At 40.0% G+C, this 16527-nt stretch overlaps 1 long non-coding RNA gene across 3 annotated transcripts in view; it reads left to right on the top strand.

The window, feature by feature from the left end:
* The window catches only part of LOC106488683 (uncharacterized), a 37912-nt gene extending 21999 nt beyond the window's left edge, over positions 1-15913 (top strand). For all 3 annotated transcript variants that reach the window (XR_010885799.1, XR_010885800.1, XR_001293268.1), the window contains exons 2-4: positions 12816-12913; positions 14755-14909; positions 15028-15913. This is a non-coding gene — a long non-coding RNA (uncharacterized lncRNA). The remainder of the gene's footprint in view (positions 1-12815; positions 12914-14754; positions 14910-15027) is intronic.
* Positions 15914-16527: the final 614 nt, after the last annotated feature.

Here is a 16527-nt window from a genome sequence, read left to right as displayed (position 1 = left end):
TGAAAAGAAATGTCTTTGTCTTATAAAAGCAGGTGTAGGGCTTAAACAGTATAAGTGAATTCATGTTAATATTATTAATAGATTCCTTGAACCTTGGGATTTGAGTTCTTTATTCCAGAAGGAGTTTCATTGTTTTTGTCTTTTTTTTTTCTTTCTCTAGGTTATAGTGTATGTTACTGAGCACTTTTGTAGTCCTGGCTAGAATCAAATACAGCAGAACTCTGTGGTTCTTGGGATTCAGACTCCAGAATTAATTTACTCTACACTGTTCCTGTTTGAAGTTCTTGCATTTGATCCTTAACCCTCTTCATAGTGTCTTCATAATGGGATTCAATCATGGCATGAGTGTGTCAATTTATACTGTTAACTCCCTTTTTCTTCCTTCTTAAAATGCTGTTTCCTAACTTGAGAATGTACATCTACATCTCACCGTGTATTCCTGTTGTTAGGCTGTTTAAAACTCTGCTATACCCTGCACAATATGTTTAATGTAGTTGAGGACTCAGGAAGAGGACATGAAGACTAGTGAAAAATATTACAGAATGGCTTCAGTTGTAGAGCTGTCTGGCTTTGGGGTTGAGGGAGGGAATGAAGGAATAAATAAGAAAGCCTCTGTCTAACATATCTGTTAAAATACTCAGTGCCTACTTGGGCCATTGTTTTATACATGTGGTTAGGATTTTTTTTTTCTGGTTTTGAACCAGGTTGTCACTGTGTTCCTCTTACTACCACCTTGTGATTATTGACTAGACTTCTCCAAATCAAGAATACAGCTCCTTCCACACTCAACTGTGTCTGCACTTCAGTGTGGGTCATACCAGGCAGAGATCCCTGACTCTTAGACCAGCTTTTGTGGGCCGTTAATGGTCAGGGCTGACACTTTCTACATCAGACTAATCATGTCACTGCTGCAAAGCTTGTGGCCTGTATTTTTTCTTGGTCCCACATGGTGTCCCTGGGACAGTTCTGAGGCATAGCTATAATTATTGCTGTGGGTTTTCAATTCAAAATGCCAGAAATACTGAGTGGATAGCATGGCAGACCATGGAGGGGATTTTTCTGGGACCTAGCACTGAGGTTGTGTGTTTCATGTTCTGGAATGTTGGTTGAATAAATTTGGGGATGTCTGAGGATGAAATGTCTGCCAGGAGGGTGGAAGGTACCACATTTGGCATGATATGTGGACGTACTTTGTGTAGCATGCGTACTGGATAACTCTGCTGTCAGACTGTTTCTCCTTGGAGGGGACCCCATGGCTTTCAGAAGGAAGCCAGGAAACAACCTAGATTTTGTGCAGTGTAGACAATAAGGGCACCTGAGTGCAGGAATAAAATAGGAAGTAAGCTAAATAAACAGTGTGAACACACCCATAAGATTGAAGGCTAAATGAGAAAGCTGTCTTGGAGAGACACCATCGATTTAAACATACCTAAAAAGGAGCTTGACCTCTCCATTCAGTCTTGGGGAGCCCCTCTCTCAAATAGCACGTGGATCAGAGGTGTACAGTTACACAGAACTACAGATAGAAGCAACAGGAAGGAAAAGACAACTCTCTCATTCAGTCTGCTATCTTTGTGCATTTGCCTGCTCTTGAACTGTTATTTTCAAAAGTGATCAGCAGTGGCCTCTCTTGGCTTCCAGGAAGGCAATGGGAATTTTATAGCTGACGTCAGTGGGAGCAGAATGAGACTGATGCTAACTGCTTTTTTTCAAATCCTGTCCCTAGTGTACAGTCAGTTTCATTGTTCTCCCTGATATTTTTGCGGGTCTTACACAGAGCAAGAAGGAGAAAATAATGCTTAAGAAAGACAAGTTATGATTGTGAAACCACAAAATTGTCAGCGAGACTTTGGGGGCAGCTGTGGGGCTTGGGACTGCTGTTAACTTGTGTTTCAGATTTGACTGGATTTTAGTATGACACTATTGCTTTGAGCATCATTCCTCCCTAGAGGACATTATCAAAGTCCACCCTCTGTGACACAAGAAAATTGGGAACAGTTCTACTGATGAGCTCCTGATTTACCTCACTGTAAATGAGAGAAGAGAAGAATTTGGCCCTTTGAATTCCAATTTATGTTGTCCACCTGAAGCCTAGCACCCCCTTATAAGTTTGTGTGTTTGGGGTGGGATGCAGAAAGAACACAGTTTTTCCTTGGAGCATTTTGACAGCCTGGTCCATGGTGAAACCTTTGCAGTGTGATGTGTGTTATCCCTTGAGCCATACGTCTAAAATTCATTGATGTGACAATGGGCAATACATATGCGTGTAGAAGGGCTATTTAGACCTAGGGCTTACTGGTCCTAGCACTGAAGCTAATCTCTCACTCTGCTACACCTGAGGATGAAGGATGACTCCAAAGAACAAAAAAAGGGGAAACAGGCTTGAAAATGGATCTAGGGAGAACACACAAAATATGTCCCTGTAAATGCTGATTAGTAATCTCTCCGTCCCTCTCTTGCCATCCATTTTTTCCTCTATCCTGCACTACTGATTAAGTATGTATTGAAATACATAGTAATAAGAGTTTGTTTAACAGTTGAAGTGCTGACTTTAGAAGTATTTTGGATTAGGCAATATGTGGTAGATTTAAATTTGGAGAATTCCTACTCAGTCGGATGACTGAGGGTGGGATTGGAAGTTACCTCCACAAACTTTAGCCACTTGACTGTATATATTCTCAGATGCTGCAACAGAGAAGTGTTTTAGTGGTATGTGGGGGGAAAAAAAATATGGTATGTGGGACAAAAAAATGATTAGGCCAATCAGCTTTTGCCCCATCTCCAGGGGTTTGCTTTTTAGGTCAATAAGGAGAAATCTGTGTGGAATGTAATGGCATTTGTTGAGCAATCAAAAACTTACCCTTGAGCCTACAAACTGCTCTTGTGGTATTTAACAGAAAGAAAAGATAACCTGTGTTGCTTTTTTTCCCCACTCTTTAAGTGGAGAATAATAAACGTTCAGCACTGACAGGAGTCTCTCATATTGAAGTTTTGTTGTTTTTAACTGGATGGTTTAAAAGTTCTTATGAGGGGATAGTCTTAGTACAGATAATTTAGGGGATACAGTAAGACTATTGTTAAGTAGTCATGTACGATCATGCATAATACAGTATTTGCTGAAATTATAAATGCAGTGTAACATATGGGAAGAAGCGGTCTTGCACTAAAAGCACACATTTCATTGATTTGTGTTCTGTATATTTCTTTGAGTGTAATTCTTTAAGCAATACTGGCCAAAACAAACCTTCTCTTTGCCTCAGTTTCTTCTTCTGCTAGAAAGAGATAATAAGGTGTACCTGTGGAGGTTTATCACCTTCATATCTACTCTGAAATCCTTAGGTGAAAACAGCACTAGAATTATGAGTAAATGCAGTAGACTTATAAAAGTGGACTCTCTAATATACCATTTACATCTGTAGGATGAGAAAACTTTTGCTTCAGAGCTCATTTAATGATACACACGAACTCTTGATAGAAGAGGAGCTGCAGAAGTCTGGCTGCTGTACTGCAAAGCTGGTAGCCATTTCAAACCTTCGCATGTTTCCATTTACCTGCAGTGAATCTTTTTCAAAGTGAAAAATGCATTCATTAAACCCAGTCATGCAAATTGTTTTGCAAGAGGAAGACCTTTACCGCTGCTGTCATAAGAGCGTGGAAATTGATGAGGCTTTGCATGCAGTGGTCTACACACGTCTGGTAGGCCTTCGGGTTCAGTTCTCTGGCTTGTGATCTGAGAAGAAAGAGCTCGTCCTTCAAATGCAAAGAGACAAGTTTTTTGGCTGTTTTATATATAGACCCTGGGATTGTCTTTGTTTGAAAATACTTTTGGTGTTTCTTTTGTTTGGAGTATACCCTGTCATAGCATCATCTGAATTTATCACAGCATTTGCAGTTCTTTCAATGCTGGAAAGCCAAAGCTCTCATAAAGATTTTAAATTGTCTGACAATGTCTAATCAGTTCGTATACTGCGCAAGCTTGAGTAGTAAGCACTTCTGAAGAGCTTGCACCTTTAAAAAAAAAAGGAAAAAAGTGAAGTACACTGATAATATTGCAGAGTGTAGAGAGGTTTAAAATTATTGGAGCACTTAATTTTTTCTATAATTGCTTCAATTTGAAGGGAACTAGGCAAAATACCAAGATGAAAATGAGTTGCATTAATCGAAAAATTCATCAGTCAGAAAGCAGGATTTAAACCAAAATGCCCAATTAAAACAAAAGCCATAGTAAAAGTGCTGGGACTAAAACCTTAAAGTGATGAGGCTCATATTGCTCCTTATTGGCTGTTGACTTCTGAGGGTATTAGAATAGCTTCACACATTCATTTCACTTTAAACTGCAGAGGAGTTAAGGTAGAGTCTGAGGTGCTTTAGTTTAGAAAGAAAGACAAGCAGCGCAGGGAAACTCTGATTTCTTGCTTATTGCACCAGAGTGGATAACAATCAAACGTGAGGATAAATTAGTTAAAGGTTAAAATCTTTCTGTAGTAAGCTGACAATAGGTTAAAATATTTAACACCACTGTGGATACCTTATGTTTGGTAAGAAGCTTTTTGGTACTATGTAATTGTATTTCATAATGATTTAATGAACCTTTTTTCAAAAAAACCAATTATATCACTTGAAAGATACCACACAAAACAAAAAATGATGCATATTACTGCAGTTCAAGGTTCTTTTTAAATTTTCAAATCAGTAAGTTTAGTGTTAGAAGTTAAATTTGGCTAACAGTCTTTCTGGTCTGTCATATTTAGCACAAGCACTGACTGTTACTAAAGAAGGGAGAGGTAACAGGATTTTTTTTGGTTTTGAAAGGGTACGTAATACTAGTGCACATATGTTGCATCACTGGAACTTACAAGGGCCTGGCAAGTGAGTCCTGGGCACATACAGTTCCAATACATCGCCTGGTGGATTTTCGTATACCAGCTATCATGGTGTCACAGGTACTGGTATATCCAAGCCAAAATAAAAACCCAACTTTCAGCATGTAAATAGTCATCTTGGAATCCACAGGAAACCTCATGGACTGGAACTTAGTTCTGAGCTTGTGTATTGCTGAATCTGACTCACCTTGTTCTCCCTTTCTTTGCCATCGCGCAGTGTGGTGCACTGTGTTGTGCTTTGATGGGATGCGGACAACTGCTGCAGCCTCGATTTCACAATGTTTTGCCTTCACCTGGCACCACGTAAATGACTGTGATGTGCAAAGTCAGAGCAAATGAGTAGTGGCAGATGTGCCAGGGAAGGCCCTGGGTGTGCGCTCTGCTTCACATGGCTCCTGACAGCGTTTGGGGTGCTGGCCGCCGCCTCATTACTGCAAAGGCGGCATCACTTGTGTTCTGCCTGAGATCCCAGTGATGGCAGCTGGCTTGACAGTAATGCTGCCATCAACAGTTTCCATGTCTCAGATCACCACCTGAGTAGCTGCAAGATTACGTGCCGATTGTTTCTAAACCAGTAAAGAAAAGGTCACAGAGAACAAAAAAGTATTTGGGCCAGAATGCATCCCCAGTGGATAAATTGCTTGCAAATTCATTTTTTAGTAAATCATGAGTGGAGAAAAATAATACACTTCCTTTTCATCTAAAGCCTAATAATTTAGTAACTACTTCTAAAGCCAGGTTCTTCCTTTTGTTCATACTGGAAAATGCTGTGTTTCGTGCATGGTCCTGTTGACAGGACTACCCTGGACCCACAGGCTATCCCAAAAAATTTTCTTAGGGCAAGAGCTGTAATATGACCTATAGGAGAAGTACTGTTGCTTGGCTTGAATGAAAAGTGGTATTTGCCTCAGAATTTAATATCTGGGGGAAAAAAAATCCGCCTCCTTTCCAGCCATGGCCTGCACCCTTCAGTGTCCTGGGGAGGTGCCAGGGAATGCCCTGTGCTGGCTGGTGTGGTAACAAGAGCAGTGGGGACTGGGGCAAGCAACAAGTGCGAGGCTCACAGCTGAGCAGTAGATAAGGAGGACGTCCCTTGGTCGATAAAACCAAGGGGGCTGCAAGAGCTGTAGCCTTCTCGCAGCTCCTTTGCTCCCCATCCTTACAGTCGCGGGGTGACTTCAGATGTGTGCCTGATGTGGAGCTCGGTGGGGATGGGACAGGGTGAGCAGGGAGGAGATGGGCAGTGATGGAGCTTGTGGGGAAGACGACTGTTAAATTTTTTTATGCCACTTTTACTTCTGCTCTTGCAAAAGTGCGTGTTGCTTTACAGTTGACAGCACTATATTCAGGCTAGTTCAGTGTTTTAAAAAGCTCTTGGAGCAATGGCCCTGTTTGTGAGGAGAGCTGAAGGAGAGCAGTTACATGAAAAACAGCATGCGTTCAGGTCTGTTATTATTTAGCAAATACCCTACTTTATTTACTAAAGGATGATGGTAAATAGTTAAAATTCTGCAGCAGTTCTTCAAAGGAAGGAATGAAGGGTCAGATTTTTGAAGGAAAAAAAGTATTAAGTCAGGACTGGAAAAACCCTCCCCCAGACCTCGGTTTGGCGTTGTGTGCGAGTTTCTGTTGTACCTATGCTGATGTATTGCTCTCCTTCACCTACCAGCTTCCACTTCGTTGTCTCCTCTGCTTCTGTGGCATCTGCTCCTTATGCCACATATACCTAAAGTTTTCCATGTCTGATCTTTTTGCTCAAGTTGGGTCTAGCCTGCTACAGATAATTTGCAACTATTGACTTGAACCAGTACTCTGAGAAATTTTTCCTATCTTTACATGCTTCTTCCCCTCCCTCCTCCCAAATATGCACAGTAAATACTAATGATTTCAAATACTAAAGAACTTGATAACCACTTCAGATGACCCAACTGTGTACCAAATTTATACATCTGATATTCTGCTTCCATTCTTTTCTTTACTCCTGTTTTTCATCCCCCCTCTTGCTGGTGGTAACATAAATTATCCTCAGAAGCACACATACTCTGCAAGTTGTGGCGCTGGAAGTTAATACTTTAAATAGCTACAAGTTTGGCTTTTTTCCACTCTCTCACCTGAACCTAATCCTATCTTCAGTGCAGAATGAATAAAAGAAGTGAGAGGAACAGCACTGATGGTTAGCTATATAGTAATTTCACTGCATTTGGTTTAGCCTTGGGCTCAGTTTGCTTGGGTTTGTAATCCACTCATCAAGGTGGATATACACTCAGAGAAATGGAATCCTGACTGCATTGTTTGAATGGATTTTGCTGTTCTCTTTTTATACTGGAAACCAAATTCACACCATTAAGCAGTGGTGATGGGAGGGAGATGAGAAACTGTTCCATTTTGAAACTGTATGCATATTTTTAAATCAATTTTTATTCTTCCAGTGCTCTGTGTCTGATAGTGTTAATAAGAACTATTGTTCAATATGATTATTTTTCAAGGTTATTCTTTTTTACTTCTCAGAGAATGTTAGTGGCCTTAAAGAGATGCAAAGCTGACTTGTGATTTTTTGCCATCCTTGCCATGTTACGTATCTGTAACATATCTGCAAGTGTAAAAGGACCCCGTGATTATACCTCTTTTTGAAATAACTACTTTGGTGCAAATACAATAGCAAGTCACAAACATTTCAATCATTAATCTGCCATTAGCATACATTAAAATGTACAGTGCACTCTGTTTCATGGTCTTAATAATCCTTATTTTTCTGTTGACTTCTTGATGCTTGTAGCATGGAGGGCATGTGGTTCAACCCCGCACTGAAAGCAATACCAGCTTTGAAGTTAGATCCTATTATAAAGTTAAATGAGGTTGCTCAGGGTCATGAAGCATACCAAGCAGCATTGCCGCTTACGCACCAAACAGGCAAAGTATGGTTGTACAAACTTTCTGCACACAGCCTGGCCACATGAGCTTCAACATTCACAGCTAAAACCAGCACAGTGAAGGAGAGCTGAAGGAGTTGCCAGAGGGCTGCTCTCTGTGTGTGCTCCCTGCCCAGGCTGCAAAGGAGAGCTCAGCCTGTGCGTGAGGGCCAAGGGCTTCCAGCATCTGATCTCATGAGAGCGCTGTGGCTCTTGGGGACCCGGCTCTTTAGTAGCAATTTAAAAAAAATCCACAACTGAAATGTAACAGCTAGCTTGCTTACAGGAGGAGATTTTATTTCTAATGCAAGCATAGATGTTTTCATGCATACATGCGTTGATCTTTTTGAGTCCTGCCAATTTCTTTTAGCTTGTTTCTCAAGTTAATTATATGTTAGAAGGTGTTTGGAACGCTTTTATTTCTTGAAAAAGCATTTTAATTTTAAATATATTATATGCCATTTTACTGTGTCTTCTGCTATGAAAAGAAGTAAATATGAGCAAATCATCTCTATAACATTCATGATTTCACATTAATATTCTCCATAAACTGAAGAGTTTTCCTTTTTCAGAATGTCATGTAAAATTATTCCATGCCTCTAAGTGTGGACTTAGAGTAAGAGTAAAGAGACTCTTTCTGATTTATCCTTTTTTAAGATGGAATAATCAGAACTTAAACAGTGGCAAGCATTGTTTTTTAAAATAAGGGACTCAATCCACTGAGGTTTTGATGGGAAGATCTGCCAGTTCTTTTATTTCAGCAAAGTACCATTTGTTACAGGAGTTCTTTCTTCAGCCTTTTCAACCAAGGCCAAGTGATTGTAGACTACTTTGAAGAGTCTGTGAAAAGTAGCTGAGAAAAGCAAGTGATTCTCAACAGACTTGAATTTGTTATGCATGGGTCTCAGTTTTTATTGGGAAGTTCTAAGTTTTCTACAAAGTGAAAAAGGTCATAGCACGTTTTGGTAGATACTAATATGTCTTAGAATCAAAGGGCTAAAAGTGAAAAACTCAAACTGCACCTGTATTACCACTTTAAAGTGGCACCAGTATGGGATGTCATGGTATAGGGTGGTCATGTGCCCTTTTTAGTGCTTGGCAGTTTTGTGGGGAGCCAGAGCAAGGGACTGATCTGGCTGAAGACTAATGTTTGGTTAGTTTTTAAATGACACATCTTGTCACATAATTATCAGTGACTGTGGCAATGATGTAGCAGGAATATATGACTGAGGGTAAAGGGGAAAAAATTGTCTTTTAGCGGATACTGGCTTTTATATTGGCTCATAGCTGACACTGCTTTGAGCAGGAGATTGGACTAGAGACTTCCTGAGGTCCCCTCCAGCCTGAATTTTCCTATGATCCTATGAAAGCAATCGTGGAACTGCAGCATCTTTTTTAAATATCTCAGTCTTTTTTTTTTTTTTTTTTCAGCTTAAATATTTAAATTAACTGGAGGAGGGAGTTTTCTGTTTTTCGGGCAGCTGGGTAAAAACATGGATTCTGGTCATAGAATTTGCTTCTCAGAGAAGGCAACCATCCCGTGTATGTGACCTGACTTCATGTGTGCTACATCACTGCCCTCACTGCACCTTAGAGTTAGAAGAGGAATATACAGAGACTGAAGCTAGTGGTGGGGTTGGAGCTGCCCAGCAGGAGCCATGAATGTCTGCTTTAGGCTGACAACTAGGGCAAAGGCATTGGGGAAACCTCATTGTGGGGGTTTATTCTGTCCAGAATGGCACATGTATAGTTGCTTCCTCTTTGGACCCAGTAGGGACTAATATTTTTTCATACAGCTGTGAAACTCTTTGCCACAGGAGATGACCTAAAGTATAAATGTATTAGAAAGCAATTAGACAAGTGAATAGAAGAAAAGTCCATCAAGACTGTTGGGATACTTGGAAAGTCTGTGAGCTCGGTGTTGCCAGGAGTTGGGAAGGTATCCTGGGCGAAGTATCACTGTGTATCTGACTCTCCCCTGTAGGCTCTCTGTGGGTATTTGATCCTGATTACTGCCAGAGAATGGGATGGATTGGCCTTTCATCTGGCTTAGTATGACCATTCATACAATCCCTTGAAGTCCTTTTGAAAACTATTTTACATGGTTGTGTGAACTGCAGAGTGTAACTAGACTGCTGATACTCTTTGTGCGGTGAGAATTTGCTGCTTGGGGTCAAACTAGCTTTGAACTAGTTGATGACTTGTGTTGCCATTTAAAAAACTCAGCAATAAACATGCTAGATATCACCATTGTTTTTTATTATTAGACTTCTGTTTGCAGAAAAATCTGTCATGGTAAAGCAAATGGAGATCCTGACTGCTGAAGTGAGAACCTCTTTTAGACTGAATGTCCTACATCAGACTGAAGTATGCTCAGGTAGTACTTTGGACCCAGTAGGGACTAGTATTTTTTTCATACAACTGTGAAACTCTTCCTTTGAGACTGTTCCTTTGAGACCTTAACAAAAAGCTAGATGAGACTTTATGAGACTCTTCTAGTGTGCAAAACTGATGTACAGAGTTGACTGTGGGGGCTGGGAAAATAATACTGATACTGGATTAATGAATGCATTTTTAGATGTCATTTGCAAACAGTAGGGAAAAAAACTAAACTTAAGCGTTTTTATAAACTCTCCCTTTATGTATGTATCCCATTTTCAAAATAGCTGTAACAGTGGTTTTGGGGAATTAAGTGTTCAGATCTTGCAGTTAGGTCTCTGTGCTTTTGTTGAGCTCCACTTAAATCAGCAGGGCTCCACAGCAGCACAGAGGTTTGTCCACTAGGCCCCAGCTGCAAGCCTGGAATGAGACTTTGTTTGTGTGTTGGTCTTAGTTGCTCTGGACTGGAGCCAAAGTTTCGCCTCTGCTTAAGGGCAAGCTTGTACTCTGACAGGCCTTCTGCCGGTGCAAAGAGCTGCTGGGCTGTATGCTGATCCAGTGTGTTTTAAACATATAATGCAAATTAAGTAATATCCCTAACTTACTCTTAGCGCTTTGACTTTTGCTCCTAAAGCCTGGTCATACTCCCATTAAAGTTCATCCTCCCATTAAAGTTAGTGATAAAGTTGTTCTTTGCTGTGAGCAGGACTTGGTTTTAAGAATTATCATTGGGCTTGGATGTGCCTGTGCTTCTTTCTGGGCCGCAGGATTTGCATAGCTTCATTTGTTTAATCCCTTCGACTAGTAATAGGCTTACATTCTTTTCCAATGTCTGTCTGGTTTGTTTTCTCAAAGTGATGGGCAGGCCTTTCCCAAACAACTCTGATCCTCTAATTGATCTGGTTTTGGAGCTCCCAGCAAATTCAATAGATGTTCTGAGCATGGAACAATTACAGGATCAGGACAATGTCTATTTAAGCTCAGTCAAGTTGTATAAAAGTATCTTTTTTTCATCCCTTCCAACAGGAAATTGATTTCATGCTTTTCAATCTCTTGGCATATTGATTAAACTATTATTTATTCATTCAGTTACTTTATTATTTAATTTTATTTAAAATGTGGGTTTGGTCTCTAGAAGGAAGAATGGGAAACATTTTGGTAAAAAAGATTTCTCAAAAGGTGTTTATGTTTTTGCATCTTAAGATACAGCACTACTGTGCACCTTGGAACAACGGTGACTAACACTCTTAACAATAGGAGCAGGAATAATGGCAGGGGTAGCAAAGACATGAAGAATTTTGAAAAACGATATTCTTCAATGTTGGGAAAGTAATAAAAGGTCAGAATGAGGCTCAGTAGAAAAGCCATTATGAAGGGAATGGGCAGAATTCTGGTTTTATGTTGCTGTCAAGACTTTGGATTTGTTTTCTTCCCATTCTGACAAATATTTTATTTAGTTTAATTCAGATTATTATTATTATTATTTGCTTTAACTCATGCAGCTTTAGTAAATGTGATTTTAAATGTACACAACTGTAAATGGCTATGTTTTAGAGACTTTTTTTCTCTTTCTCTTTTTTTATTTTGAACCTTTTGTGTAGTGAATTCTTAACCAAGAATTACTGTTTAGTATTATTTACTCAGAGCCAGGCTGTGCTACCATAATACAGACTGAGTAGCACCATACTTTGCTGTTAGCTCCACTAAGTTCAGCAGGACTGCTTAGGCAGGAGGGTGGGTGCTACTGAATGTATTTCACATACTGTCAAAAGTCCTTGCCTTTAATTGAATTCTGCTGCCTCTGCAGTCAGTGTTGAAATCTCCACTGACTTCAGTGCCAGCAAAATTAAATCAGCTGTGACTGCTTTTGGTAGCATCACCCTAGAATTTACTTTCTTGACCCTAATTAGTTAAAAAGACATTCTGCCCCCATTAGGGGCAGATAAAACCAGATTTGTATGGCTTAAAGAGATACATAACAGGGGTATCGATGCTGGAGTCTGTCCTCATTTCCTTTTGTTTTTGATCTAAGAAAACATTTCGGTATGATGGGGTGCTCTTGTAAAGCAGCCCTTCTCTTTCCTTCTCCGTTCCCCATATGTAAGAGCAGCAGAATTGGCCAATACAATTGAAAACCAGCATCCTCCAGATAAATCTTTCTTCCAGGTATCTCTCGGTTGTTTAGCAGATACTCAGTTAATACGTCTGGGTAGCCAGTAGATTTGGTCTGTTTCCAGCCTAAATAATTTGTAGTGACTGAATGTGGGGAGAGCCTGCACAACTCGCATTTATTTCCTCTCTACTGCATTTCTTATTGATTCATCATTTTTATTTCTCTCAGCACTGTCTGATAGCAAGATCTTGCTGTAGTCAGTGCTAAAAGTTTGGAAGTTCTGTAGAAATGCCCTCCCAGAGTTGTTAAAGGCAGATTAGACAGTCATTTCAGCAAAGAAATAGTCCAAACCCCGGACCAGTCCCCCTGGGTAGTTTTATGCAGACAAATACAGCTTTGTTCTGCAATTTTTTTGAGCAGTTATCAGTTTCTGGTCGTCTTGTTTTGTAGTGGGAGGGGTTTGATTTAAAAGTGCTTGTGATTTCTCTCTGCTGCTATGGAATTAAATACTAAAGCTCTTCTTTACTTCAGAGGCAGATGAACTGTGCCACAGGCTGAATGCTTGGAAATCCCCACCCTAGAAGTCTCATGATGAGCCTCGTATGCGTTGCACCACTGCCGCAATAGAGGTTAGTCTCAAATATAAGCAACGAGTACAACAGCTGCCAGATTGCAGCTCAGAAGATGTAGGACCCCAAATAAACAACTTGCCCTCTCACCATTTCCCCTTCCATTATGCATGGGGAGGAGTTTTGTGTTTTCTTTTTTTGTTTCTTCATTTGTTTTTTGCGAAGTGCACTTAGCAGATGAGAGAGCATCCTTCCTTGCCTTCTTGGTGTGTCAGTGTTCTAAAAAATGAACATAAAATGCATTTGGACTCTTGGGGTACAGTACTTCCTCAGGTCCAGAGGTTGGAATTTCAAATAACTGTAACTCAAAATCTTGCTTACATTTTGAGTTTACAAAAAAGTTTACCCTTTCCCTTTTGCTAAAATTTAATTCAAAATTGTTAGGCTAAGTAATTTCCTTGAAAATTGTTTTGTCCACTGGGGAAAGGAAATGTTTTCAATATTTAAATTTATTTGTAGATTGACTTATTTTTTTCTTTTTTTTTCTTTTTTAACCTCTCCAACCATGTACTCTTCAGATTCCATTTTAACCATCTAGATTTCCTCTGTGCCCTTTCTGGTTGACTTCATTAGCAGTGTACCTTTCTTTTATGGAGTTCTGTTTTCAATTTTTTGTCCTTGAATGGATTCCTCAGATGGGAGTATTGGCTGTGTATGTGTCATTCTGGGTAGCACTGTGTGCTGTCTCTTTAATTCGAAATCGGGCTTCCCTAGGGAGTGATGATGACAACATGGGGGATCAAGGTACTAAGCTGTCCCTCTTACAGGAGGGCTGTTGGTTAAAGCCTGCCAGAGGAAACTTCTTTGCATGTTGTGATTCTTGATACTGCTGGGCTTTTGTCTGAATCTCACAGCTTAGCGGATAATATACTCAGATTCCTGGGATTCTACGCTTCTCTCATGTTACAGGCTCTCAAAGGTTTTGTCTGCAATGCTGCTTTTATATATGCTTGTTACCTTTAAAGAAAATGAAAGTATCCAAATTCTCAAGTTGACCAGCACTCATTTTAAGCCTTGGATGAGCTTTAACAGGAAGAACATTCTCATTTGCTCTAACAGAGCTTTGGGTAAAATTCTGGATTACAAAACTGGAAACTAAGTTACCAGCAAAACGGGGGAAGCAGTAAAATGCACTTCTACATTATATTCACAGCCACATTTCCTCCTTACTCGCAACAGTGCCCAGGTTAATGTGAGGACTGGCAATCTAGTCCCCACCAGTACGGCTAGCCCTGAAAGATTCACTTGTAGTACATCTTTGCTCTGCTTTCACGTCGGGTGGGATTTCCTTTCACCAGGCTTTCTGCAGAGCGATCTCCGTGGGTTGTGCTGCTGCTCAGTGCAAAGGAAGTGAGTGGGGTCCTTGCTCTCCCCTGTCTATGGGCTGATAGGACTTTCTGGTCCTTCCGTGGTCTCTAATCAGCACATTGATCCTAGCTGACATAGTTTACTTGGCTGCGTACAGCACGTTCAGAGAGAAGTATTCTTTGTACACACATGTTAGGTCTTCATAGAGATCATAAATTTCCTAATAAGTACAAATGATAGACTTGGCATTCATAGTATTATGTCCTTCACTTCCTTCAGTCCATTCTCCTTCGACATATCTTTCATTTCTGAGGTACTTCATCACATCAGTGACCCATGATTTGGTGAAAGTGATTTAAAACCAGTTTACTTGGAACAAAACATTTTAATTCTTTTTTATGTAGAGCTACATAGCAAGCTGATGAGGGGATAAAACAAAAAATGGCTGTCCGCATGTTTCTTCTCACCTTCTTCTTAATCTTTCCCTGCAAGCATGTGATGTTTACCCTCAGCCCAACTATCTCTGTCCCTAGGCTGGAAGAAAACATACTGTACTGCTTCAGCATCACTTCTGACAGTCTACTCGCATATATGTAGGCTTGACCTAAGCTAGCATCTTCACAGGATAAGAAGAGCTATTGTTCATAGTTTCAGTGTGGGAAGAGTGCATCCTGCTAATGTATGCCAGGTCAGTAGTGTCTCTGGCTTCATAATTCTTCCATTGTTCCCCAAAGAGCCTTGCTATTCTTTACAACTTCACCTTGTAGCTGCCATTTTCAGCTCCTGTTTGCCTCTTCCCCCTGCAGGTTCCTTTGGTGTGTTTGGACGGGATAAAATCATACATGTAAACTGAACTCCCTGTGATATTTATGAAAAATAATCTGCATAACTCCTTCATTCTCCACTGGAAGATACTTGTTCTGCTAGTTCAGATTTTCATTATTCTGTGATACTGATATTTTTCTTACCTTACTGTTTGCTTGTTGACTAAGAAAATTAGTGGTGGAATGTTAAAATGTATAGAAACTTTCTGTAATGTGAGAAGCTTAGAATACAATCAGAAGAGTTCAATCCAGAGGAATCGCTAGGAGTCTAGTTGTTTGAAGGCAGTAACATCAAGAGCAGATTTAGAGAAGAAGGGAAGAAAATGGCACAAAAGGTAATCAGGTAGCTGATCTGTAGCAGAGAGACAGATGGAATGCAGGAAACGGGAGGGAGGTATATGACTTCACAAGGTTTGTGTCATTTGCTAAGAAACATTTACATTTCCTTAAGCTTACCTGAACCTAATGAATATATGAATCCTGAAAGGCTTGCATATCGCTGTCAGAACCTGTTGAAAACAAAAAGAGATTCTTTTATGATGCAGTAAGAAAGCCTTCTTGATTGTTTGCCTATTTTTTATTTTTATTTTGGTGCCTTAGCATTGACAAGTCTCAATAAATTTCAATTCTCAATAAGTTTTCAATTTCAATCCTCAGTAAGTTCTCAATAAATTTTGTTCTCAATAAATTTAATTCTCAGGCAATTATTGTTTCATGTATGGGTTTTGTTGCTTACTACAGAGACAGTGTCTTTAGTGTTTAGTTGTGGCAGAAATGCCACTGGGAGCAGGTTCTTTTTCACGACAAACAAAACTTTTTTTGTTGGGAGCACTTGCTTCCTTTGGTTCCATGCTGGAAAAGGTGTGAGTCCATGTTTGTCTTCTGGAGTTTGAATAGCTGAAATGAATAATAAACAATGACTATCTCACAGTAAATTGACTGTATGCAAGTTAATGGAGTTTTCGCCTTCAGATTCTGAAATGTGCTGAGCTTGCAATCAGCAGTTGCACATCAGTGACACTCTGCTTGCTACAAGTTTGGTGAGACTATTCTGCTTTATGTTTGGGGGCTAGGAATTTAAAGGTATGATTGGAAGTTAGCATCCTGTTAGTTAAAGCTGTCGTACAAGTTTTTGAACTTGCATTCTGAGTTTAAAGATTTCCATAAAGTAGGGGGAAGAGAGTGCTGTTGAGTGTCAGCTGCATACTGTGGCCCTTGCTGTTTGTAACTCGTTGTCTCAGAGCAATTAACTTGCTGTGGAGAGTAGGATAAAAAATCAATAAACAAATTCCAAGCCTGTGGACCCTTGCTGGGTCATAGTTTTGAATGCAATCTTGCCCATATCAAAGCGGATCCCATAAACTAACACAACAGAAGAGTCTACCCTGCCCCAGGGAAACCCTTGCAAGGGAAACTGATCTAAGTGAAATGTTCTTGATAGCTCTTTCTGTGCTTTAGATTAAACTAATAGGCCAAGGTTGG

This window comes from Apteryx mantelli, chromosome 1, assembly GCF_036417845.1.
Source record: "Apteryx mantelli isolate bAptMan1 chromosome 1, bAptMan1.hap1, whole genome shotgun sequence".
In the NCBI taxonomy this organism is placed as follows: Eukaryota; Metazoa; Chordata; class Aves; order Apterygiformes; family Apterygidae; genus Apteryx; species Apteryx mantelli.
This window is presented reverse-complemented; position numbering and strand designations above follow the sequence as displayed.